The sequence below is a fragment of the Lontra canadensis genome, unplaced genomic scaffold (assembly GCF_010015895.1).
Source record: "Lontra canadensis isolate GAN:19392208 unplaced genomic scaffold, GSC_riverotter_1.0 scaffold30, whole genome shotgun sequence".
NCBI lineage: Eukaryota > Metazoa > Chordata > Mammalia > Carnivora > Mustelidae > Lontra > Lontra canadensis.
In genome coordinates this window covers 15,923,419-15,948,612 of record NW_022631024.1, presented here as the reverse complement: position 1 = coordinate 15,948,612, position 25,194 = coordinate 15,923,419, and the positions used below count along the sequence as shown (strand labels likewise).

The following is a 25,194-nucleotide window of genomic DNA, read 5'->3' as shown; positions in this document are numbered from 1 at the left end:
GTGGGTGTATACCCACATGACAACCACCCAAGGTATGCAAGACCTTTGTCAAATCATACATTCATACAAGGAGGTGGCTGGAAATGGAAGAAGTAAGTTCAAATTCAAACATAATTTCTGATTATAAGTAAAGGCAATCCAGCTTTCACAACAAGAACCCATCAGAGGCAGGGCCCACGTCCCTGCTTTGCCTTATTTTCTTCACGAGGAAACTTTTTTCCTTGTTTGGTAAATGCCATGGGTACTATTATTTAAAACCCATTTCATTGCTGTATAGGGCTGAAATCTTTAGAACTCTGGTTAGGACTGACAATATACATTATTATACATAAAATTACAATAATCACAATAGTGTATTACTTGGCATAAAGCCAGAAATCTAGATCGGTGGGAAATAACAGGGAACCCAATCACTCCAAATTATTTAATAAAAATCAGATATATTTCAATAACAATAAGAAAAGGAACTTATTTAATAAATATTTATTTAACAAAGAGTGTCAGATAACCACAACAGAAAAATTACTGTAGCTCACATCTTAGAACACACCTATAATGAGAGAGAATAGGTACTGAGACCTTACTGTGTGTCAGACACTTATGAGAAACATGTTCCATTCACTGCAACACCGCATTTGCACAATGATCCTGTGAGGGAAAGAGAATCAGTATCCCAATTCTTCAGGTAAAAACCTGACAGAGAAGTCACGCGACCTGCCCAAAGCACCTTAGTTGGAAACCAACCCTGCTTTGCCCAGTTCCAAGGATCAGGCTCCTGACCAGTGGATGACACAGCCCGTCCCATCAATAATAAGTTCCAAGTAGATTAAAACCTAGGATTTCTGGGGATGCCTGGGTAGCTCAGTTGTTAAGCGTCTGCCTTCAGCTAGGGTCATGATCCCAGGGTCCTGTGATGGAGCCCTGCATCGGGCTCCCTGCTTCTCCGTCTCCCACTCCCCCTGCTTACGTTCCCTCTCTTGCTGTCTCTCTCTGTCAAATAAATAAATAAAATCTTTATAAATAATTAAATAAATAAAACCTTGGATTTTCGTATCTTCAGTTAAATAGCTAACATCATGTATTTCAGAGGAAGGGTTGGTTAAGAGACCCTGTCTGCGAGTGGTCACCCCCGGAAGGCAAAGCTGGACTCGTGTGTATACCTCCCAGCCTGTCCTGTAACAACAGAAATCTGGGTATCTTGGAGTGGCTAAGTAACAAGATCTTCATATAGTTCTGCCAAATACAGCACATAAAAATTCACAATTGGACTGGATGGGACGTGTACATCACAGGGGCTCTCAGCCATGGCATCCTCAGCTCTTCGAGGGTGTCCTACCAAATTCTGATCAATGTACAAAAGGTGTCTGTCCTGCAGCTGAGTGGACCTAGGTATGGCTAGTGCTGTGGTACCAGCTCAGGGCTCATGAGCCCCTAAGAAGGTGCGGTCCAGGAAGTAGGGACGCAGTTCCCACCACGTGGAGACACAAAGTGACAAGTGCACCAACTGTGGATGCTATCCAGGTTCTGGGATGCACTGTCATTCTGCTAGAGAGCCTGCAGGTAGGGACTGCTGACTTGTTTAGTGTTGTCTTAAAAACTTTCAAACTCCACGTGTAAAGCCAAAAATAAAATTCAAAGGGTGCCACCAATACAAACTGAAAAATACAGTATATCTGTTTTGGTGCCATTCCGGAAAGCTCAAGGGCTTTGGACCAAACTACAATAAAGTCCATCATTGATACAGCACTCCAGATGTAAAGAACTATATCTAAATTGGCAGTTTAATGCCAAGAATTATATACTAATAGGGATTTTTCTGGTTCTAACCATATCCTTGGATATTATCAGTTAATACAGGCCCAGATATTTGTTTGCATGCCCTGGACTTTATATTGGATATAAGTTTATTTTAAAAAGCTAATGACTATTACTAATATTCTCTTCTTGAATCTATAATGACTTTATCCTCTTAAGTCCTCTTAAAATGAGTAATGCTTATAAACTGTGTCCAAATCTTTTAAATTTTAGTTACAAAACCATGCACCAACAGGCCTGGCAAAACACGGAATTAGCAACAATGAATACTGAAAATTTTGCCAAACTGTACAGTACCGTATCAAACTGTTCTTTCCAGATCCAGCTTTTGATGGTTTTGAAACTCATTTGCAAGATACAAAAAGCATTGTTAAAAGTAAATAAAGGAGAGCCTCAATCTTTTTGCTAGAATGAAAAAAGGCCCAAGAAAGCTGCCCCTTTCTTGGGCCTTTTAACTTAACTTAAACAAGCAAAGGCATTAAGGCATTAACTTAAACAAGCAAAGAAATGAAAAAGACTGTGAACTAACTTGTTTGTTCTGTTGCACTCAGTTTGGGAAAGAAACAGATGTTTAATATGCACCTGATATGTGCCAGGCACAAGGTCACAACAATTCCATTTCACAGGTAAGGAAACTTGAGGGGGCGGGGAGAGAGTTTTAAGTTCACACAGCCTGAAAGCAGTATGGTCCAAAGCCCCTGACCTTTCCAAAATGGCACATAATTTTCAATTTAAGTGGAAAGACAATATTAGCAAAGCTAGAGGATGAAATAAAAATCATTAACTGTTGGGAAAAATATTTTAAGAGAAAACAATCCAGAGAATTAGAACTATTTAAAAATATTTTAAAATGTATTCAGAAAGAATGAATTTAGGGCCTTAATTAAAGCATGTGATCTGAGCCATATTTCTGAAAGTATAGTTCACGGACTTTTTAGAAAAAATTTTATCTACTTGTTTGAGGGGAGGGAGGCGAGAGAGCAAGCGCACACGTGAGTGGGGGAAAGGGCAGAGGGAGAGAAAGAACCCTAAGCAGACTCCATGCAGAGCATGGAGCCAGAGATGGGGCTGGACCTCACAGGTGCCCCTGTGGATAACCTATTTTGAATCACCTGGGACACTCTCTTAAAAGGCACACTCTTGGGGGTGCCTGGGTGGCTTAGTCAGTTAAGTGTCTGACTCTTGGTTTCAGCTCAGTCATGATTTCAGGGTCATGGAATTGAGCCCCCGCTTCAGGCTCCCCACTGGGCTGGAGCCTGCTTGGGATTCTCTCCCTCTCCCTTCCACTCTGCCCCTCCCCGAGCTCACACAGGCATGAGCGCCCGCTCTCTCTCTCTCTCAAATAAATAAATACATAAATCTTTACCCAGAAATAAAGAAATAAAATAAAATGCAGACTCCTGGTTTCTATTCTAGCCTTTAGAATCAGAATACATGGAATGGGCTCCATCTTAACAAGTTCCCCAGAGGATCTGTGTGTATACCTAAGGTTGAAAACCACATGTTTTAGAAGCGAGAAGAGTTGCTTCTTATTTTCACCAGGAATAGGACAAACAGGAATGGGTATTCTAAAATTTTTTCCTTTAAAGGCAATTTTTTCTTTATATATTTTTAAAGATTTTATTTATTTGAGAGAGAGAGTGAGCAAGCACGAGCAGGGAAAAGGCAGAGGGAGAGGGTGAAGCAGACTCCCCACGGAGCAGGGAGCCCCACAATGGGCTCAATCCCAGGACCCTGGGATCCTGACCTAAGCCGAAAGCTTAACTGAGCCACCTAGGTGTGCCCCTAAAGGCAGTATGTTTAATTCTAGAACAAGTTACCAAAAGAGGATGCTTCTCTTAAGATTTTAGGCTAAAGACAATTTTTTTTAAAAAGTTTGGAGTTCAGTCCTATTTAAAAAGGGGAACTGAAGTGGGTTAAGGGACAGAGGCAGGAAGCCTGCCATGTGGCCTGGTTTGGGACCCCCCCAGGACCAAATGATCCCAAATGTGACTGACCCCTCCACTATTTCCACCCCAGTCAATAATTCTGGGGTGGAGAGTATGGAAAGCAAACATCTTGAGGCACGTACACGCTGTTTCATGTGCACCTGCCAAAAACCCCACTTGCTCTGACTCTGCATACACTCTCCAGTGACAGCCCGCCCGCTGGGTTTTCTGGCTCTGCGTGTCCAGTGTGTGTCCAAATGAAGGGAAGGAGGCTCAGAAGAGCCTACCAGTCACATCCATTCTGGCCACTGTATAAGGACACTCACGTATCTCTTTGTCTCGTAAGTTTTCGGGAAGATCGAATGACCTGGGGCTTGAGTGTCACAAAGGCCTGCTGACTCTGGACTGGGGGAGGCCCCGCCGCGGAGGCTGGGTGAGCTACGTCTCGTAGCCTGGCTCTCAAGTCCACCTCTGCCACCTGCTGTGGTGGCCTGGGCAAGTGACTTCAAATCCCAGAGCTTCCACTGTCTCAGCTGTCACACTGGGGGGAGGCGCTCTCTCACAGGGTTATGAAGATTAGGGACAACATATGGAAGGGGCTCCATAAACAGTAGCTATGGTTGTTTCCAAAAGAGCCCTCTTACCAGATCAGATGATGGCGTGGGTTCCTGCCTAAGTCTTACTGGGACTAAGTCAAGAGCTAAAATTAACAAATGTGATATGTGAAAATGATTCCAGAAAGCACAGTCTGAGGGAGTGAAAGTAGTCTGGAGGTTTTCCAAGGGACAAGGAATCCATTTATTTTATTAGGGGAAAGAATCACTAGCTATGGAGTAGGACTAGCAACTACGATCGAAATGTCATGGAGTCCCACCTTTCATCGTGCAGCCAGGGACTGCAACCACAGCTTGGTGGCAAATCACAAATTCCACACCCCACATCTTTAATGGGGGACTGTTTCAGGACCAGGACTTGACGAGCTAGCAGCACACAGGACTGTCTTTCAGGTAACATTGTTTTGTTAGTTCCCTTAGTACTTCCAGAGACACAATTCTCAGCTGGAGGCCAAACCTGAACTGTCTTCCAGTAAAACTACTTTCTAGAAAAATCTCATTATAGTAAGACTCTACTACATGTTTAAAATTAACAAGTCAAATATAACTATTAAACTAACTTTTCTCTAAGAGGAAGCTAATTTATTACTGGTATGCCCGTTTTACTCTTTATTAATTTTAATTTTTGTCTTATAACAAGGTTAAAAATCAAATAGTACTCAAGTTTTGTAATAAACACAGCAATCCCCTGACGCCATCCCTGAGCCTCCAGCTCTTGAGGCAGGCAGCCTCCTGCAGATTTCTAATTAATATCCTCATGTTGTTGTTTCTGGATTTGTCAGCTTTCCACATTATATATTAACTTATTACAGTAGTACCCAACCTCCCTAAACAGTAAAATCATAATTTTGGGTTAAGTCAATGGTCAGTGTTTACATTGCTGTGATTATGTAAATATTGTTCACTGTTCTGGCAATAATATACTATGCATGTTTCCTTTACTTATCTTAGAGATACTAATTGCCTTGATTTTTTTCATTTGGTTAATCTTCTACACATCTATTATTATTACCCCCCAAATATTTCAAAGATCCGTCAAACACCTAGTAGTATTTTTTCCAAATACTAAAACACTTAAAACATTCCCAGTTCTATTTATTTTTATTTTTTAAAATATTTTATTTATTCATTTATTTGGGGGAGAGAGAGAGAGAGCATGCAAGGGGGGAGAAGGAAAGGAAGAGGGACAAGCAGACTATGTGCTAAGCATGGAGCCCAATGTGGGGTTCGATCCTATGACCCCGACATCATGACCTAAGCTAAAACCAAGAGTCATATGCTCAACCAGCTGAGCCACCCAGGTGCCCCCTCAGTTCTATTTACTGACTTCCATCCTCATTTTGCTGGAATACATTGTCCAGTGGCTTCCTGAAAAAAAGAGGGGAGGGAGGGTACATTCCAAAAAATGCCTTTCTTTTATCCTACTCTGACAGTTTGGGTGGGTATATAGAATTCTAGGTTAAAATTAATTTTTCCCAGTTAATTTTGAAGATGTTTCTTCACTAGCTTCTAGTTTCTAGTATTGTTTAGAAATGCAATTCCACTCTGATTCTTGATCCTTTATATATGAAGCTGTTTTTCTCTTTGGAAGCTTTGGAGTATCTTCTAATACCCCTGGTGTTCTGAAATTTCACAAGGACACAGCTGGGAATGAGTCTTTTATCATGTTGGCACTCAGGAACTAAACCAATTCAAAGATTTAAGTCATTTAGCTCTGGAGAACACTGAGGTTTTCCCTGATGCTATCTCCTCAGTTTTCCTCTATTTTCTTTTGGCTCTCTCCTTCTAGAATTCCTATCGGATGGATACTGAAGCCCTGGGACTGAGCTTCCAATTTTCTTATTCAATCTCTCTCACTGTCATGTCTTTTCTTTATGTACTGCTTCCTGCAATAAGGTGTATTCTGAGTCTTCTGCTGAATTTTAAAATTTGGCTATAATGTTCTCAATATTAAAGAGCTCATTATTATTCTGATGTTCCTATTATTCTATTATTGTGATTATTTTTATTAACACTTGCTTGATGTTTGCAATATGTCTCTCTGAGCACAGCAAAGACTAATTCTTCTGGACTTTTCTTCTGTTTTCTGTATTGTCTTTATTTCAACCAAGTTTTTTTTTTTTTCCTGCAAATGTTTTACCTTTTATCAGCTGGAGACTCTTCTCTAATGTTTAGAGAAATCTGCTTGTCCATTCATCATAAATAAATGAGGAACTACATGGAGAGGCACAACAACTGGTGGACTTCAGTAAGGGAAGGTGGTGAGCTCACTTTTCCATCAAGAGAATCCCCAAATGTTGGTCTCTGTAGGGCTTTTTCTAGGGCCATTCACTTTTGTATGTTTGTTTGTTTGTTTTTCCCAGAAAAGAAATTTTGCAGCTCCTTTCTGTTAGGGCCCTGGCTGACAATTATTAGAAGAGGGTGGAGAATCTCACTATTCAGTAGGCAGTCTTTAAAAAAAAATCTGCTCAGGGCACCTGGCTGGCTCAGTAGGTAGAGCACACTTGACTCTTGATCTTGGGGTGAGTTCAAGCCCTCTGCTGAGTGCAGAGCTTACTTTAAAACAAAACAAAACAAAACAACTCAGGGCGCCTGGGTGGCTCAGTTGGTTAACGTCTGCCTTTAGCTCAGGTCTAAACCCCCACCCTCATCAGGCTTCCAGCTCCGTAAGGAGTCTATTTCTCTTTCTCTCCCTCTGAGTCTGCTTCTCCCTCTCTCCCTCTGACTCTTCCTATCGTTCATTCTCTCTCTCTCTCTCTGTCTGTCAAATAAACAAATAAAATCCTAAAAGAAAAAATTCTTCTTTTGCTCATTCCACTGTTTTCAGCCCCTTGGCTTATTTGTATCCATGGTGGGGGGAACGCCCCTGAGTGAGAGCCTCCGTAGAGCACTTTGTCAATATAACACTTCCAGCCTCGAACAGGAGGAAAGAGGAGGTGCTCATCTGCTGTACGGAGTTGGGGAGCAGCGTGAACCTAAACACTCCTTTTACGACTTTCAATCGATCCCCTCAATTCAGTTACAGGCCTCACCACTCCCTGCTTTCTGTAGTACTAACGCCTCTAATGTCCATTTTCTTCTCAGGACCTTACAAGCACACACTGGCTCATGTCTAGTGTCTCTCTCAGAAGAGGTTAGGCTTCATTTTGCTTTTGACTGCCTTCCATTTTCAAAAATGTGTTCACCTTTCTTATCCTCTTATCCTTTTGCCCTTATGAATTCTCACTTAGAAAAAATACCTTTTTATTATTTCAGTAGAGCAAATGGAGATAAAAGGAGGTCTTCCATCTTTAATCATCTTTCATCAGAATCTATTTCGCCCATTTTATAGATGAGACAACTGAGGCACCAACAGATTAAATAACTTGCACAGGGTCTCAGAGCAAGGTATGGCAGAGCCAGGAAAAGAACCCAGATCTCCAAACTCCCTTGTTAGACTGTTTTCCATTACATCACCCCCCACTAGGTAGGTACCCATAATCAAGAACTGACAGACCAGTTTCAGGACACCAGGCTGCAAAACTATTTTACAATTTGTGGCACACTACAGGTCTCAAATCATAATACTGCTGCTGGTGAAGATACACCCAAATCCTGTCTTAAACCCAGCTGAATCCACTTACAAGTTAAGTTAGAAACAGATATACAATTAAACAAAAAATAGTTTGGGATAATTCATATTAAACACTAAATGCTTGAATTCAATTCAAAGAAGTTTCAAACATTTTCATGAATTGTCTCTATTCCTTTACTTTGGTTAACTTACAAAAGGAATGCCAAAGAATTTTATTTTAAATCCGTAAAACTCTTGTTTGTGTGCCTTTAATCTGAATATTGAATAAAGATTCAAATATCTATAAAACAAATAAAACAATAGCAATGTTGCAACAATCAAAATGCTTCAGACTATCATCTGGAGAGTAAGGTACCCTGAAGCGCACTTAGGCAGAAACACTGATAAAGGAACAAATAAGGAACAAAAACACCCAGCACTGGCTATTTATAAGCAAAACAGCTTTTACTTCCAGATGCTGCTTTTGGCTTTCATAGCTCTGCTCACTTTGACCTGGGAAACCAGCGGTTAATTTTCCCCTCTTTCTCTAGGACTGAAAGAATCTGGCCAGCAGTGAGCAGGCCTGGGAGATCACGTTACTTGGGGGCCGGGGGAGGCAGGCAGCGGGAGGGAGTGTAGAGAGAAAGGCCAGTAGGGGAGGAAAACACGTCGTCTGAACCTCCCCACAGGGCAAGGCCCTGCAGGGGTCAGGAGGTTTGCAGAAGGGCCGGAGTCTGTCCCCGTTATCTCTGGGGCAGCTGACGTGGGCTATGCAAGTATGGGCTCCTTCAGCATTAAGACCCTCTCAGCAGCCTAGAGCTGCGCCCGGGAAAGGCAAATTTCTCGGTAATTGTTAGTGGAAAAAAAAAAAAAGAAAGAAAAAAAGAAAACCTGGAAACGAAACACTGGGGGAGTTTTACATTTGTTTCTTCAAAACACGCGGCAGCAATGTGTGTTGTCCCACACAGAGGACTAACGGCTCCGGAAGCTTTCTCCCTACACTTGTTAGAAAGCACTGTTGTCCTTCGAGAAGCAACGGCATCTCCCAATGAAATGGTGCTGCTTCTTCCCCCTACAGCGTCACATCCCGTGCATTCATCCAAAGCTACATATTAACCAGAGAAGAACGGTGACAGGTAACACTGGAGAAGCGACTTGACTGGTGAAGTGGCCCTGTGGTGATGTCAGGAGGAAAGAGTCACTTGAAAAAGAAAATGACAAAGAGTTCTGCTTCCCAAGTCCATTGGCAGAAACCACCTGTCTGCCACCCTATCGACCAGCCGGTGCACAAGCTCTACGTTCAATAAAGCAACTCCAAAATCGGATTTAACCGCTAAGTTAATTTTCACAGTTCCTAAGCCATAATAATTCATATTTCTGACGATTTCAGCAGGAAGAGCATTCTGATGCAATTATAAAACAATAGTAAAAGTTAACTCCTGAATAAGGTTTAGGCCAATAACTATACCTATCAGCTAGACTTTCTCTGAGGAAAAGCGAATGGGAATCCCACACAGACTAGTTACAGGAACCCCCGAGCCAACAATGGTCCCTAACTTCTGTTCTCCTCTCTTACCCTCTAACCTTAAGTTTTAGACCTTAACCTTAGTTGTGATGGACACATGGCCCCATAGTAAAGACTACATTTCCTAGTCTCTCTTGTACCTCAGCATTATCATGTCAGTCAGTTTTAACCAAACGTACGTGAGCAGAAATAATACATGCCTCTTCCTTTCTTTCTTTCTTTTCTTTAATTTATTTATTTGACAGGCAGAGATCACAAGTAGGCAGAGAGGAAGGCAGAAAGAAAGGAGGAAGCAGGCTCCCCGCTGAGTGGAGAGCCCAATGTGGGGCTCGATCCCAGGACCCTGAGATCATGACCCGAGCCAAAGGCAGAGGCTTTAACTCACTGAGCCACCCAGGCGCCCCTACATGCCTCTTTCTTAAAAGGAATGGGCAGCCCCCCTTTCTACCACTCCCTGCACAAGAACAGGACAGTTGGAGTGGCCATTTGGAACTGAGGAAGAATCCACATTTTAAAGAGTAACAAGATGAAGGTGTCTGACCCATATAGCGGGGCTGGTAGTAGTAGTAGACCCAGTAGCTGGGACTGCTACATCAGCCTGTTGCAGAGGAGGGAGATAAACACCAGCTTTGTCTAAAGCTGCCGGTATTCTGCATCTGTTAGAACAGTCACGTAGTCTTTGTCGTAATATTAAAATACCAGTTTTAACTCCTAGAGATTAAGCATTTCTAAATCAATTATTTCTTTTCTTTATCTATCAAAAACTGTTAACTGGAAAGCAAGCATTAGAAACAGTCTCACAACCTTCAGAAAATGAGAACGTGTCTTACTTAAATAATTGACATAAAACACGCAGCTCCGTGTCCAGCTCATACTGAGCACTCAAATATCACATGTTAATTATTAGTACAGCTAGCGGTCCCCCACCTTTCCATAATCTCTGGTAAGGAAGATTAAAAAGTTCCTCCGTTTACCATATAGCTGATAAAGACCTTGTATCCAGAATACAGAGACTCCCATCACTAAATAATAAGACAGTATACCAACCAAATAAAAAAGAGGATTTTTAATTGATGTCACGGAAGAATACAAATGGCCAATAAGCACATGAAAAGATGCTCGGTATTGGGGCGCCTGGGGGGGCTCAGTGGGTTAAGCCTCTGCCTTCGGCTCAGGTCGTGATCTCTGGGTCCTGGGATCAAGCCCCACATCAGGCTCTCTGCTTGATGGGGCGCCTGCTCACCCCTCTCTCTCTCTGCCTCCCTCTCTACCTACTTGTGATCTCTGTCAAATAAATAAAATCTTAAAAAAAAAAAAAGATGCTCGGTATCACTGGTCATTCAAGAAATGGAAACTAAAACCACAAAGAGATACACTAAAATCAGACAGACAAAACCAAGTATTGGTGAGGATGTGGAGAAACCAGAGCCCTCGTACACTGCGGGTGGGAATGTAGAACCACAGGGCTGCTCTAGGGAAGAGCTTGGCAGTTTCTTAAGAAGTTCAACACAAACTTACTTTACAAGACCCAGCAGTTCTACTCCTAAGAATCTCCCTTCGAGAACTGAAGACACATATCCACACAAAAGCCTGTCCCTGAGTGTTCACAGCATCTTTAGTCTTCATGGCCGAGAACTGGAAACCACGCAAATGCCCTTCAGTTGGTGGATGGATGAACAAAATGTGTGTCCAAAGACTAGAGGAATACGCTACAGTAAAAAGGAATATGTGCTGTTCTGTGTTGCAATATACTGCCTCAAATACATGCTGTGAAGTGGGAGAACCCCACCACAAAGACATTATAGCACATGGTCCCATTTATAGGACATGTGCACACAAGGACAGTCTATGGAGATGGAGAGTCGGTTAGTGGTTGCCTGGCTGGGGGGTGGGATCGACTATAAGGTGGCACAAGGAATCTTTTGGCATGATGGAAATGTTCTAGAATTGGACTGCAGTATGGTTGCACACTGTAAATTTACTGGAAATCACTGAATTGTATGCTAAAATGGTAAATTTTATGGCATATAAATTGTACCTCAAAAAATACTATTAACAAAAAAGGATGTGTTCTATGATTTTGACTCTCTTCCCTAACTGGATGTCACACAAAGGATGAGACAAAGGATTAGAAATGCAACAGGTTTGGCCGCCGGGTTCTACCCTATGAACCTAAAAAGACCACTGCTCTGGAACACACAGTCCGCACCGTGTGAGCACTGCCATCTGCACTCTTCATTGCTTTGCCTCTCTGTTCCTTCTGCCCCACAGGACCCAAAGTGGGACACCAATCAGAAGTGCCAACAGCTATAAGTACCTTTATGCACTGTCACTTCAAGGGGGTGGAAATCCATGCATGAAAGGCTTGTGTTTCACCAACACAAACCTCCCGGCACCTGGATGGGAGAGTGCAGGTGGCCATGGAGGAGAGGTAATGGGGAGGAGGTGCTGGGGGGATGCCATGGCTGGGTGCTGGGGAGAAGCCGTGCAGGGGAGCAGAGACCTGAGTCCCAAGGGGTTATATGAGGTCCAGAGAAGCACTTGCCCACTCTGAGCCTCACTCACCTGTAAAATGGAGGCTGAACCACATAGCCATTACAGTCTTTAAAGGCTCTCAATCCGTGACCTGATTCAAGGTCCAAGGTAAATTTTTCTTTCTTCTTATTGAGGGCTTTAAAAAAATGACCAGAAATTTTCTTGACTGGGAAGATCAGTCTGCTACCTTACAAATGCCCGCACTGTACCTAAAGACTGGCTTCCCTTTATGAAGTCTTTGCCTAAAACCAATCAATCTTCACAAATGGATTTAGGAGCCTTTGGGCCCCAGGGGGCTGAGGGGCAAGTATTGGGCAAGCCACATCAAGAATATGGACAATCAGGGGCGCCTGGGTGGCTCAGTGGGTTAGGCCTCTGCCTTCAGCTCAGGTCATGATCTCAGGGTCCTGGGATCGAGCCCCGCATCGGGCTCTCTGCTCGGCGGGGAGCCTGCTCCCCCCTCACACCACCTTCTTCTCTGCCTGACTCTCTGTGTACTTGTGATGTCTCTCTCTCTCTGTCAAATAAATAAATAAAATCTTTAAAAAAAAAAAAAAAAGAATATGGACAATGAGCTCTGGCTGCCTGGGATCAATTCCTAGTTTAATACCTTCAGAGCAAGCAAGCCAAAAAGCCTTATTTAAAAAAAAAAAAAAAGAGTCCAGAGACCTGGTATTCAACTTCCTGCCAGTGAGTTGTATAAAGACAAGAAGTGTGGGGCTTATCAGTCTCTCGTACATGATCTCCTAAGGACTGACGGTACCACTTAATTCCTCAGCTTTTCACTATATAGGTGACAAAACTATCTTTAACTTTGTCCTATAGTTGCACATCATGAACGGAATGCTATCTCTTAACTCTGTCTAGAATTTGCATATCTGATTCCCAGTTCTCCAAAAGCCCCAGAGAGGAAATTCGACAATATTCGGTATCTATCAAAATTGCAAATATATTTATCAGCAATTCTATTTTGGGGATTTAACTCTACAGACTTACCTACACATACATACACAACTGTGTATGAGTGTACGCACACACACACATCTTCACTGAAGCAAATGTCCATCACTAAGTTAAATAAACTCTAATCTTCACCTTCAAAATGGGGTACATTTGCATCAGGACGGGAGTACATGAAGCTGCTCAAGAAGCATGACAGTATTTTTAAAAGGGATCAAATTTCAGATCCTCGATTTCATACATAACCTATTCCTAAAACCGATCGGCCCAAGAACACCTCTGCCAGTTCTCCTTCCTAATGCTGCTTTCACAATTACTCCTTCCTTCCTTATAATGAAGAAGAACACCTCTCTTAAGTCTCCATAGGTTTAAAAATTCCCGGTCACCAAACTAAGGGACAACCTGAGAATACATGACTTTACAGGGGAAGTTTTCTTTCAAAGCAAAGCAAAGGGAGCATCATTAAGAGATGGAACATTAAACATTCTGCAAATGTTTACTGAGTATCTACTAAGAGCTAGGTATTGTCCTAAACTCTGGGTAAAATGCAGGAAAAAAAAAAAATCCCTCCCTCCAGCAGTTCATATTCTAGTAGAGGTAGACAGACAGCAAAATAAATTAGTAAATTACAAAATATGTAAGAAGGTAAAACTGCTTGGGAGAAAAAGCATGTGAGTGGGATAGGGATGCTGAGGTCAGGGAGTGGGGCTGGATTGTAACTTATTTTTATTTTTTAATTTTTTGAAAGGTTTCATTTATTCATTTAACAGAGAGAGACAGCGAAAGAGAACACAAGCAGGGGGAGTGGGAGAGGGAGAAGCAGGCTTCCTGTTGAGCAAGGAGCATGATGCAGGGCTCAATCCCAGGACCCTGGGATCATGACCTGAGCTGAAGGCAGATGCTTAGTGACTGAGCCACCCAGGCACCCCTAGATTGTAATTTTAAATAAAGTGATCAGAAAAAACACTGCTGAAAATAAAAAAAAAATTGAGCAAAGACCCTGAAGAGGGAGAGTAAACTATGGGGAAAGCACTTTCCTAACATAGAGAACAGCAAGTACAAAGGTAGTGGGGCAGGGAGGGTGACTGGGAAAAGTTCCAGGAAGAGCAAGGTGGATGGAACAGAGTCAGCAAGGAGAGCAAAAGACAGTTAGACAGAGGTTGCAGGGGCACGGGAAGATCTTGTCTGCCTAAGGTGGCTATGGAGGCTTTGGCTTTTATTTTGAAGGAACTGGGAAGGCACAGGAGGCTTGGGTCAGAGAGACAGGAATCAGATTACATATAAAGGGATTATTCTGACTGAACCAGGAGAAGACAACCAAGAGGGATACCAGGGACTAACACTGACCTCTGGGTGAATGAGTTTGGGAAGTGTCTGTTCCTTCTTTTTCTATTTTCTGGGAAGGTTGCAGGGAATTAATATTATTTCCTCTTTAAATGGTTGGTAGAATTCACCAGTGAAGCCATCTGGGCTGGAGTTTTCTTTGTGGGAAGATTTTTAACTACAAATTCAATTTCCTTAATAGATTTGGTGCAATTCGGGTTGACTGTTTCTTCTTGAGTGAGCTTTGGCCATTGTATCTTTCAAGAAATTGGTCTGTTTTTCCTAGGCTGATGATTAACTCACTTACTAACTTTTCCTATCTGTAGAATCTGTGTGATGTCATCTCTTTTGTTGCTAATATTACAATTTTTGTGTTCTCTTTTTTTTTTTTCCTGATCAGTCTGGCTAGAAGTTTATCAATTTAATTGCTCTTTTCAAAGAACTGGCTATTGGTTTCATAGATTTATGGTTTTTTGTTTTCTATTTCATTGATTCCTACATTGGTCCTTTTTTCTACTTAATTTAGGTTTCATAAGCCTTTATTTTTTCTAGTTTCTTAAGGTAGAAACCTAAGGTCATTTGAGAACTTTTTTCTTTTCTAATGTAAGGATTAGGGTTATATAAATTTTCCTTTTGCTCCAACCCACAAATTTTATGTTACATTTTCACCTACATTCAGTTCCGAATACTTGCTAATTTTACTTTTGATTTTTTATTCTTTGATTCATGGTTTATTTGAAAATGCTGTCTAGTTTCCAAGCAGTTGAAAGATCTTCCTGACATCTTTCTGTCACTGATTCTTGATTTAATTCCACTGTGGTCAGGGATCATACTTTCTATAAATTGAACCAGCTTACACATATTGAGACTTTTGAGACTTTTTTAATGGCCCAGAAAATGGTTTATCTTGGTAACAGTTCCATGTGCACCTGAAAAGAATGTGTCCTCCACTGTCTTGGGGTAGAGTGTTCCATAAACATAAAGTAAGTCACACTGGTTGACTACACCGTACAAATCTCCTATACCCTTACTAATTTTCTGTCTACTTGTCCTATCAGTTATTGAGAGGTGCTAAAATCTCCAGTTACGTGAATTTCTTGCAGTTCTATCAGTTTTTGATTCATGCATTTTGAATCTGTTAATACATATATAAACATTTAGGATTATATCTTCTTAATGAATTAACACCTTTATCATTATCCTTGGTAATATGTTTTGTTTTAAAACCCACTTTGGGGGCGCCTGGGGGGCTCAGTCGTTAAGCATCTGCCTTTGGCTCAGGTCATGGTCCCAGGGTCCTGGTATGGAGACCCGCACTGGGCTCCTTGTTCAGTGGTGGGCCTGCTTCTCCCTCTGCCTACTGCTTCCCCTGCTTGTGTGGGTGTGTATGCTTTCTCTCTTAAAAAAAAAAAAAAATCTTAAAAATAATAATACAAATAAAAAAATAAAAGACATATCACTTTGTTTACAAAGGAGACCATCCTCTTTTTTCCCTTATTTACTCATAAATTCTGGCTTTTTAAGGACATGGCTTAATAGGACTGTCAAGGACCTGAATTACTACATGAAGCAGATATATTGACTTAGTTCTTGTGGGTTTGAGTGGGCATGTCAGATTTTCCTGCGTCTAAGTCTCTTCCCTTCCTTATAGGGAGAAGATAACCAGTCATTTGTGCCTGTATGAGCCAGCTTCCTCTCACTTCTTTCTTCCTTCCCCACTTTTCCTCTTTCCTTGGGAAAGTCTGAAGATCAATTAGTCTTAAATAATTATTCTGTCATCATGTGCATACCCAAGAAATACCTAGTAGAGATAAACAATCCAGAATTTCCATAGAAAGAAAAAAAAAAATAAACTATTGGTGCTTTTACTTTTCCCTTGTTGAACTAACTCAAAAGAAAAAGTTTAAATGTGAGTTTGGGTAACAGTCTTGGTTCCTATACTTAGAGCTTGATATATCCAAGAGTTGTAAAAATCTTTTTGGATATATGACCATAATAGCTTTATTTATATTGAAATTTTATGTTATATTCCCAACAATTAGTTGATTCTTTGGACTATAAGTAAGAGTTAAGTTTAAATTAGTTTAAAAATAACTTCATGCTTCCCTCCATGATTTTATTATGATATAAAAATGTTACTGCAATAATTAACACAAGACAGGTTTAATTTCTCATGATTTAAACCTTCGAAATTAATAATAATAGTTCTAAGGGTTCAGTAAGATCTCACTATTCCCACAAATTGTTTAAAATTACAAAACCATAGAACTGTATTTAAGTAAAAGAATTTATATTTTCAAAATTATTTAATCTCATAAATTCTTTTTTTTTTTTTTAAGATTTTATTTATTTATTTGACAGACAGAAATCACAAGTAGGCAGAGAGGCAGGCAGAGAGAGAGGGGGAAGCAGGCTCCCTGCTGAGTAGAGAGGCCTATGCGGGGCTCCATCCCAGGACCCTGGGAACATGACCTGAGCCGAAGGCAGAGGCTTTAACCCACTGAGCCACCCCCTAATCTCATAAATTCTTATGTTACAAATTATAAATATCTGATGCACTGATCTAAATTTTAATTTCCAAATATTTAGGTCAACTGAGTTAATTAATAATCCTTGGAAATATGGATAATTTCTAATTAAAGGAAAAGATCCAAACACTGGGCACCACATATAGTTTTAAATTACCCTTCCTCCTTATTTTTTTAAGATTTTATTTTTAAGTAATCTCTACATGCAAGGTGGGGCTTGAATTCACAACCCCAAGATCAAGAGTCATCTGTGCCCCAAACCAAGCCAGTCAGTGGCCCTTCTCACCCCCCGCCTTTTTTTTTTTAAGAGGGAGAGACACAAGAGTAGGGATGTGGGTGAATGGGACAAAGGGAGGAGAGAAAGAATCTTAAGCAGGCTCCATGCCCAGTGCAGAGCCCAATGTGGGGCTTGATCCCACAACCCCAAGATCATGACTTGGGCTGAAATGAAAGCAAGAGTTGGGTGCTTAACTGACTGAGCCACCCAGCCGCCCCCTCCTCCTTACTTTTATATATAAAATACCTATAGATTAACTGGATGTGTAAATTTCTCTAAATGATGCTAGATCCATACTTATTTTGCCATCTTAAAATTTGTTAAAGTGACATAAAATGTATGCTTGTGGAAAACACTGCTAGACAGTTCCTCATTTCCTGTCTTCCAGCTTTCTCTTCTGTCTAAAAACTTTTAACTTTAAAGTTGGCACTTAATATAAATGGTAACAAAGAAACAAGAATATGTGTGTAATATAATAAATGTTTATCTAATTTTTTATTAAGGGAAATGTTAATTTATTAAGATGGTAAATCAATAAAATCTATACACTATTTTATTTAATGTGCTAATACAATTATATTTTACTCTTATCATTTTCACAGAATTATCTACTTCTAAATATCTAAATACATACCTAAGAAAGTACATTAATTAAATCAAAAGTTAATAAATGGTAAGAGATAACAAAAGAGAAATCTGAGGGTAAACTATTAATGAGAAATATAAAGGGTCTGAGGAAAACAAACTCTGCCTATAGATGGTGAACTTGAAGGAAATAATGAGTTGTATTTAAAAATCATGGCAATGTTGGCTCAATGTTAACAGATTTATTCATAAAAGAAAAGCACTTATAAATCTCTTATTGTAAATACTTAGATGGATAACAGGCAAAAAAGAAAATGCAAATTTGGGTTATCTTTCTGTAAAGTGACCAAGTTATTCCACTGCCAGATAAAAGATTCCTTTCCTTTTTATCATCAAAATATTGTGTTGACTGCCTGAAATTTCTGACACACTCAGGAATCATTTTGAAAAAAAGTCCTTTTTAAAGTTCCTGTAATCATTTTATTTACTGTTGTGTGTTTCCAAAATATTGCCTTTAGCAATTTCTTGTTTTTGGATACTATGACTTATGTCATTTATACAGAGAGAGTAGGAACATGCATTAAAAAACTCACAGCATTTTTGACTCGGTAAATCAGAAAAGTGAACCCAGAAAACTGAATACCAAACAGAGTGGGTAATCCTAGAAGGGAGAGAGAGATGGGGTGATCTCCAAGCTCCCTACACATATATTTCTGACTGAACTTTGAATTACTCACACTCATGCATGGCCTGGACCCAAAACAGCTCAGCTAAAGACCAAAGATCTAAGACATGGGAGCTGCCCCCTGAGAAACAAGTTTGTAGTTCAAACTCAGCCAAGAAAATTACCTGATTAAAAAAAAGAAAACAACGATTATTGGAGAGAAATAACAAAATCTAGGATTTCTACAAGTTGACATTCATAATATCCAAGATACAATTCAAAATTACTCAACATACAAAGGATCAAGAAAACAGAACACATTTTAGTTCAACCCCAAGCCTACCTTGCTGATAAACCAAAAACAGATAAATCTGTGTTTATCTGGAATAAACACAGATTTTTTTAAAGCTATTATAAATAACTCAGTGAAGTACAATAAAACATGTTTTCAATGAATACAAACTCAGTAAGGAAATAAAAAATCTGGATAGAGAAACTGAATATAAATTCTAGAACTGAAGAAATACAATTGCTGGAATAAAAAAATCCACTGGATGGCTTAATAGCTGAATGGACAAAGAAGAGGAAGTGTATGTGAATTTCAAGAAAGATGAACAGAAATTATCCAAGGTGGGGGTGCCAAGCTGGCTCTGTCAGTACAGCACGAAACTCTTGATCTCGGTCGGGGTTGTGAGTTTGGGCCCCACGTTGAGTATAGAGATTACTTAAAAATAAAATCTTTACTTAAAATAAAAAAAGAAATTATCCAAGGTGGAAAACAGAAAAGATTGGGGGGAAGAAAGAACAGAGACCTGGAAACTTGTTAGAGGACATCAAATGGTCTACCATGTGTAAGTGGGATACCAGAAGGACAGAAGATAGAGAATGGGGTAGGAAAAAAACTGAAGAAATAAGGGCCCCAAACTGCATAAATTTGATGAACTACAGAAATGTGAAGATGCAAGATGCTAAATGAACACCAAGGAGAAACAAAGTGGCCAGCAAGTCACAGTAAAACACTTGAGACCAAAAATAAAGAGCAAAAAATACATGAAGCCAAACTGACACAATTAAAGGAAGAAAGATAATTCTACATTAGCAACTGGAGATTTTAATACCATTGACTAATGGAACTAGACCAAAAAACAAAAAACAAAAAACAAAAAACAAAACAAACAAACAAAAAACCAAAAAAACCCAAACACCTAGAATATACGAATCACTTCGACTTAATAACCAAGAAAAAAGGATATACATTCTTTTCAAGGGGTATTTTATATGGTATATTTACTAAGACAGATCTATCTTGATAAACAGAACAAGATCAATACATACATATTTTTAAAAACTTTTATTTATTTGAGAGAGCGAGAGCAGAGGGAGCATGAGCAGGGGGAGGGAGAGGAAGAAGCAGACTCCCCTATTGAGGAAGGAGCCGATGCAGGGCTCGATCCCAAGACCCTGGGATCATGACCTGAGCTGTAGGCAGATGTTCAAGCAACTGAGCCACCCAGGTGCCCCAAGATCAATATATATATAAAGATTAAAATTATATAGGGCATGTTCTTTGACTACAATGTAATTAAACTAGAAATCAGTATCATCAAGATAACCAAAACCCCCCAGTATTCGGAAGTTAAACAACATGCTTCTAAATAATCATTGGTTCAAAGAAGGAACCACAAGAGAAATTAGAAAATATTTTGAACTGAATAATAATGAAACTACAACTTATCAAAACTTGTGAGACACAGGAAAAAGTAGTGTTTAGAGGGAAATTTATAGCTTTAAGTATCTATACATACATAAATAGCTATATATACGACAACCTATGAAATGAACAAACCCCTTGAAAGATGCATATTACCAAAACTATTAAGAACTAGACTTAAACAGCCCAATATCTACGAAAAAGAATGTATTCTTAAAAACCTTCCCACAAAGAAATCTCCAGGCCCAGGTGGTTTCACTGGTAACTGAAACATTTAAGAAAGAAATAATATCAAGGGGCGCCTGGATGGCTCAGTCGTTAGGCATCTGCCTTTGGCTCAGGTTGTGATCCTGAAGTCCTGGGATCTAGCCCCATGTCCAGCTCCCTGTTCAGTGGGAGACCTGCTTCTCCCTCTCCGACTCCCCCTGCTTGTGTTCCCTCTCACCCTGTTTCTTTCTCTCTTTCTCTGTAAAATAAATAAATAAAAATCCTAAAAACAAACAAAAAAAGAAATAATAGCAATCTTTCAGAAAATTGCAGAGGAATCACCTCCAAACTCATTTCATGAAGTTAGTATTATCCTGATGCCAAACCAGATGAAGATATAACAAGAAAAATGAACTACAGACCAATATTCCTCATAAACATAGGTGTGAAAATTCTTAACAGAATGTTATATAGCAAATCCAATAATACACAAAAATACGTATCATGTGGCATTTATCTTGTGAATGCAAAGTTGATTTAACATATGAAAAATCAATGTAATTCATCATATTAGAAGAATAAGCGGAAAATCATATGATCATTTAAGTAGATGCAGAAAAAGCCTCTGACCAAATTTGTTATCACTTTCATGATAAAAACTATCAGTCTGACTCTTGATTTCGGCTCAGGTCATGACTTCAGGGTCATGAGATCACACCCTGCACTGGGCTCCATGGTCAGCAGGGAGTCTCCCTGAGATTTTCTCTCTACTTCTCCCTCTACCCCCTCTGCATGCACATATGTGCGCTCTCTCTCTGAAATAAATCAATCTTTAAAAAAGAAAAGAAAAAAGAAACTACAAAGGCCAGAGGGAATGGAACAATTTTCACGTGCTGAAAGAAGAAAACAGGCAACCCAGAATCCTATATCCATCAAAAGTATCCTTAAGGAATAAAGAGAAAACCAAAATATTATCAGATGAAGGAAACCAAGAGACACAGTGGACAACAGACCTACACTGTAAGTACATCTAGGGGCACCTGGGTGGCTCAGTCGGTTAAGGGTCTGCCTTTGCCTTAGATCATGATCCCAAGGTCCTGGGATCAACCCCACATCAGGTTCCCTGCTTAGCAAGGAGTCTATTTCTCCCTCTCCCTCTGCCCCTCCCCCCTACTCGTGCATGCTCGCTCTCTCTCTCTCTCAAATAAAAACATTTTTAAAGATTTTATTTATTTATTTATTTGTCAGAGACAGCGAAGGAGAGCTCACAAGCAGGGGGAGCAGCAGGCAGAGGGAGAAGCAGGCTCCCTGCCAAGCAAGGAGCTCAAGGTGGGACTCGATCCCAGGACTCTAGGATCATGACCTGAGGCAAAGACAGCTGCTTAACTGACTGAGCCACCAAGGCACCCCTAAAATTTGTTTAAAAAAGAAACAAAGGCGTATGTGCACACAGTGATGAGGACAGAAATGTTCATGGCCGCACTACTCCTAATAGTCTCCAAACTACAAGCAACACGTCAGTCACTGGTAAACTGGTAAGCAAATTGTGCTTCATCCACACCATGGAACATTACTTAGCAAAGAATTAGAAGAAAATATTAGTACATATAACAACATGACTGAATCTTGGAAAGATTATGCTAAGTAGACACAAAAGTCTACGGCTTCCATATGATTCGATATATATGAGTTTCTTGAAAAAGTGAAACTACAGAGACAGAAAGCCTATGGGCGGTTGTCTGGAGTAAGTGGTTGAAAGGAATCAACTGGAAAAGGGCACAAGAAAATCTTCAGTGATGAGGAAACAATTCTATAATCTCAACTATAATGGAGGTTACATGATTACACACCAAAATTCATCAAAATGCACACTTAAAAATAGGCATATTTTATTATATATAATATCTTAATTTTAAAATAATTACTTTTTAAAAAAATCACCCAACCCAAGCCCTAATATTCCATAAACATCCTCTCCTGACTCTGTCAAGTTAGTGTCCAGTGTTCTCCACTACATGCTTTCCTTCCTTGACAAGTTGTTGGACATGGACCACATTAAGAAAATAAACTGCCAAACCAATCCTCCCTATGTACATTTCCCCATGCCCAACCTGCCCAAGACGATGCACCTGTAGCCTTCCCAGTAATTCTCTCCCCCACCCTTCCATGGTCAACCTCCACGCACTTTGCAAAAGCAAACCTTATGCTCACTTACCCCAGACCTCACTATGGAGCACTGCTTATGGGTACGGACACCTCTGGAGGACAAACACAGCCATGAATACTGGCAACAGTGAAACCTTCTTCCCTCGCAGCACCTTAAGCCCACGGTTTTATGATTCTCCAGTTTTATCTGTATTTCTATTAACAGTGAAGCATGGGGTTCAAAGAAGGGTCCTTGGTGTCACTCTGAATTCATGTATATCACAGACTGGAGTGTGAAGACAATTTCCCACCCTCTTCATAATCTTAAAGAACTCACTGCTCCTGTGGGAAGATGCCTGGAGAACAAAATCAAGCAAGAGTTAGTAGGGAACACTGGAGGGACAGGGGCTTTCTTCATGCAGATAACGAGCCAAGGCAGAGTGCTGTGGAAATATCCAAGAAACAGAAAAGCAATGCCGGCCGGCAGCAATCAGTCCCATAGCACGCCTCCTGCATATTTTCACTGTTCTCAGTAGTGAGGAACTTGGCAAACACTCTCCATTTGCCAGAGGATTCTTAGATATTGGAAATCCGTATTTATTTTTTACCTGGGCATAAGTCTCCCTCTCCTTGTTACTTATCTACATTTTCTGATGATTGGAATAATATACTTAGCAGTTTTAAATTAACTTAATAGGAAAATGTTACAGATTCCTTTGCAAGCAATGACTTAGTAACAGTCATTTACCTTTTGTAAGCCCCGCACTTAACATTGGGTTCAATGTCTTCTCTGCCTTTTCTTAATGATGCCTACAAAGGAAATTAAATTGTACTCTCAGAAGCAGAACATCCACTATGATATACAAATGTAGGATAAAATGTTTTAAAAAACTGCAACCTAGAAAGAGATTCCTTAAATATTCAAGAAGCCAGGAGAAAAAGGTCTGGTAAAATATTCAGCAAAGAGCAGTGGTTACTCATGAAGGGATGATCAAGAGAAAGAGACATTTACTTATTTTAAGATAATAAGCAAATCCTACCTTTATAATAAAACCAACTACAACCAAAAGATATTCATCAGAATAAGAATTAAAAACTAATCATTTGGGCGCCTGGGTGGCTCAGTGGGTTAAAGCCTCTGCCTTCCTCTCAGGTCGTGATCCCAGGGTCCTGGAATTGAGCCCCACATCAGGCTCTCTGCTCGGTGGGGAGCCTGCTTCCCCCACCTCTCTGCCTGCCTCTCTGCTTACCTGTGATCTCTGTCTGCCAAATAAATAAATAAAATCTTAAAAAAAAAAAAAAAAAGCTAATCATTTGTTTACTGGAAGCTGTATTAGTTTTGTCCTGCTAAAGAAATTAAAATCAAACGGGGTTGGGGGGAAGGGGGAAAAAGGAACAGGCACCTGGTCTAATCTCCTGATGCAGTATCTGGGCTTGAGAACAGGCCCCTGGTTCCTGGCAACAGACATCTGCACCTGGAATCACAAACACATCAGTTCTGGGAGCGGAAGAATATCCTGTGTTCTTTTATTGCCAAAATATTCCTATATGGAAAATGCCTGGAATAACTGTCAAACGCTAACAATAAAGAACTGGGCAACCAAGAGTTAAATGTTAACAAGCCTGTTGTTGAACATTTTGTATGCAGTCACCACCTAGTACTTAATAAATATAGACTTAACATATGTAAAGCACTGAGATCACTGCCTGATACAGTTAAGACTAAAGCAAGTTTGCTATTATCATTATACTGCATTCTAAGTGAAAAGTGTCTCTCTGATTCATCCATTCATTGAGTTTCTACTAAACACCTACTATGTGCACAGTAATCTGATGTGTGCTAGGACTTGATAAAGCATCACATGGGCAAGGTCTCTATGCTTAGGGAGCTTGCAGTCTAGGAGGGGAAGGGCACTGAACACAGTTTCACATTAATTAATGTATAATTATAAACTGAGATACATTCTCCAAAGACAAGAACAAATCCTATAGGAGAATATAACAAAAATGAACGTTTATATATAAAAAGTTCCTAATAAGTAGGGGTGCCTGGGTGGCTCAGTTGGGTAAGCGGCTGCCTTCAGCTCAGGTCATGATCCCAGCGTCCTAGGATCAAGTCCTGCATTGCGCTCCCTGCTCATCAGGGAGATATTTCATTTATAGCAACATGAAGGAATATTTACCCTGATACTTAACAAGCAGCATGTTTTATAAATTCCTATTTTTATTTTTTTAAAAAGATTATTTATTTATTTATTTGACAGACAGAGATCACAAGTAGGCAGAGAAGCAGGCAGAGAGAGAGGAGGAAGCAGGCTCCCGGCAGAGGCTTTAACCCACTGAGCCACCCAGGTACCCATAAATTCCTATTTTTAAAAGGTTCCCTCATTAAAAATCTTTTTAATAACATAATACAGGGGCGCCTGGGTGGCTCAGTGGGTTAAGCTTCTGCCTTCGGCCCAGGTTGTGATCTCAGGGTCTTAGGATCGAGCCCCGCGCCGGGCTCTCTGCTCTGCAGGGAGCCTGCTTCCTCCTCTCTCTCCCTCTGCCTGCCTCTCTGCCTACTTGTGATCTCTGTCTGTCAAATAAATAAATAAAATCTTTAAAAAAAAAGTAAATAAAAAATAAAAATAAATAAATAAATCTTTTAAAAAAAGAAATTTATATCCTACTTAAAAACACACTGATTACTTAATATACTGATTATTTAATTAGTCCAGCTCTCGCTTCTTGTTAAGAATTTTTCATGCTTACAAAGTGAAAAACACTTATTGCCTAATTTATCTGGTCTTGTCAGTTGAGATTTCTAGACATCAGAGTCCCT

At 40.1% G+C, this 25,194-nt stretch overlaps 1 protein-coding gene across 1 annotated transcript in view; it reads right to left on the bottom strand.

The window, feature by feature from the left end:
- ABL1 (ABL proto-oncogene 1, non-receptor tyrosine kinase) overlaps nt 1-25,194 on the bottom strand; it is a 130,255-nt gene that overhangs the window by 45,705 nt on the left and 59,356 nt on the right. The window lies entirely within an intron of this gene.